A 3486-nucleotide genomic window follows, 5' to 3' on the forward strand; every position below is an offset into this window, starting at 1 on the left:
TGTGTGTGTGTGTGTGTGTGTGTGTGTGTGTGTGTGTGTGTGTGTTTTGTTTTATATTTTCAATGTTTCTGTCCTCGTCTATATTTTTGTCTTTGCATATATTATTTTTCTGCTCTCCTCGAAACACGTCTTTATTCACTGTTCAGTCTACATACTACACATTTTATTTTTATTATTGTACTTCTCTCAATATTTTTCTGTCCTTCTAGTTTCTCATGTCCGATCGTTTATATTCTAGTTGCGTACGTTCATGACACACCAAATTTAAATTATATTGCTGGGGAGTATCGGAATTGTGATGTTATTTGGTTGACAACTGATGAGAGTTGAACTTGTCTGCATCCGTTGTTTGTGTTGTTCTCTGTATTTAGTTCAGAGAATTCGTCGTCCTCTTTTACCACATTTTTATCATACATAGATAGATACACTCACATATATATGTGGCGGGTGTATGTATGTACATCTAAATAATACAAATACACACACACTTACACACACCTCCCTTCGGCGATCCCTTCTTCGTATATTCACACCATTCGCATACATTCGCATACCTCTATTCATCTATCTTATCTCTATGAAACACAGATATTCACATTGGTATGCGGATACGATAACACCACGCACGCACGCACACACACACACACACACATACACACACATACACAAACAAACACACACACACACAAACAAACACACACACACACACACACACACACACAGATACACACACACACGCAAACAAGCAAACACACGAACGAACACAAACACACATATAAACACTTTCACACTCTACATTGCTTGACAGCTTTGCATCACATTTTTCCCCCGTCTTTTCACCAACCATTTGTGATCAACTATTACTCACTGTTCAGCTTGCCAACGCTGAAAGCACATACATAGACACACACAACACATATAAACATGCAACGAATGGCACTATCCTTCAACATTTGCACACTTCAATACGTATACACAGAACATACCAACACGCACGTCACTACCACTCATGCTTGTCTTCAGACAAAAACACCCTTTGATACTTGCATCAACACACCTCTGCTTTTAACTGTTCAAAAGAACAGCATTCCCACCTCGTTTCCAACCCTTTGCATTCATTTCTTTCAATATCTATTTCTTCCTTACTCCCTCTATGCTCCTCTCTTTTTTTTTTTCTTCTGATGGATGGCTAGCGTTCGAAAGGTTTAAGTCACTCTTTTTTCATTAAGGCATTAAACTACTAACATATTTGACAAATTTTGTCCTTCCTGTATCATCTTTTCAATGTTCATTGTCTTTATACAATACATACATACATATGTGTGTATGTGTGTGCGTGTGTGTGTGTGTGTGCGTGTGTGTGTGTGTGTGTGTGTGTACGTATGTATGTATGTATGTATGTATGCATGTATGTATGTATGTATGTATGTATGTATGTGTATATATATTCTTTTATTCTTTTATTCTTTTACCCTTTTACTTGTTTCAGTCATTTGACTGCTGCCATGCTGGAGTACCGCCTTTAGTCGAACAAATCGATCCCAGGACTTATTCTTTGTAAGCCAAGTACTTATTCTATCGATTTATTTGGCCGAACATAAATGATGTGGATATGAGAACATAAACACATCAACATCTGTTGTCAAATGATGATGAGGGACAAACACAGACACACAAATATATATACATATATATATATATATATATATATAAGCCCGTCGTATATATATGACGGGCTTCTTTCAGTTTCCATCTACTAAATTCACTCACAAAGCTTTGGCCGGCCCAAGGTTATAGTAGAAGATACTTGCCCAAGGTGCCACGCAGTGGGACTGAACCTGGAACCATGTGGTTGGGAAGCGAGCTTCTTACCACACACCCACACGCCTGCACCATATAGTTCACTACATCTGTTTCTTACGTATCTTTTTAATAGAAGAATGAGAACATTACTCCGTTACAAAAAGCCGTAATCGTCAGATGAAACGTAACTTTACAAACAAAAAAATATCCCAAGAATACAGCAGGGGCGTGGCTGAAGTCTGTCGATACCAACTATGAAATTTGAGATTGATTAACAAAGTTGGCCGTTGAGGTTAAGAATATAGTTTGTGAAAGGGTGTAATATGATATCTAAGGTCTGCGACCCAAGTGAGATAGGAGTCTGCTACACTAGTTCTTAGGTAGGCTGGAGTGGGGGTGTAGGTAATATTTTATTATAGCAGGCATAGAGCAGTGGGTAGCAAGGAGAGGACCTAAGATAAATTAAGGATAAACAATAAAGAAAACTAAAGCAATAAAAAAAGTGAATAAAAATAACAAATTGCAGTCATATCCTGGTTACATCATTACAGAATACAAGTTCTCGTTCCTTCAATTTGATATAAATGCATAGCATTCAAGAATATCCTCCATACTCCTAAATAAGGCCCTAATTTATGCAAGAAACTTCACAGCCATTACCAATGGTAAGATTGAAATTATTCTATTAGCTAGAAGAGCTATAATTGAATTTGAAGGTAGTATGTGGACGAGAAGTGACACCCGACAATTTTGATATAGCCATGGGTCGAGCGACTCGGCCCAGATTACTGACATTGTAGGAATCTACCTTTTTCATTACCTTATATATATATATATATATAAAACAAGCAAATATATATACACACACACATACACACACATACACACACACACATACACACACACATACACACACACACATACACACACACACACACACACACACACACACACACATACATATATATGAGAGAGAGAGGGTAAGACAGATTGTATTAGTTCCGTGGAAATTGAATCAGACAAAGGTGCCTACTTTCAAATGTAGCAACTTAATACAGGATACATGTACAGAGTTATATTCTTTGTTTTTAATACAAATAATGGTATATTCTTTAGACAATTACATGGCATATATCGAACAATCCATTAAAGTACACAGTTTCATCGAGTAAACAAAGAACGTATGCGAGCACCATTACATACAAAAGCTTCTTACTAACATCATGGGTACGTGTTTGTCTGTGCGTGTGTGTGTGTGGTTGTGTGTGTGTGGTTGTGTGTGTGAGCGTGTGTGTGTGCGTGCGTGCATTCTTCCTTACTTTGGACATTGTCTTCAATTCAATATCATTACTTGTTGAAGGCTTTTCAATTAATATTAAAATATATACACGTGACTATAGGTATTCAGCTAATGGGATATCAAGATTTAAAGCTTACCACTGAGGAACTATTTCTGGAGCGATGTTTGATTCTTGACAGGTGCTGTCAATATAGATATATCTGGTAATAAAATTTAAAAAATAAATCCATTGGTAATCTAGATTAAGTCAGCGTCTGTATGTTAACTAATGTATAATTAAATTATATCTAGGTCACACGAGCAAATATGATGTCAATATGTTTGCATGTGTGTGCGTGTGTGTGTGTGTGTATGTGTGTATGTGTGTATGTGTGCGTGTGGGG

The sequence above is a fragment of the Octopus bimaculoides genome, chromosome 13 (genome assembly GCF_001194135.2).
Source record: "Octopus bimaculoides isolate UCB-OBI-ISO-001 chromosome 13, ASM119413v2, whole genome shotgun sequence".
Classification (NCBI taxonomy): domain Eukaryota; kingdom Metazoa; phylum Mollusca; class Cephalopoda; order Octopoda; family Octopodidae; genus Octopus; species Octopus bimaculoides.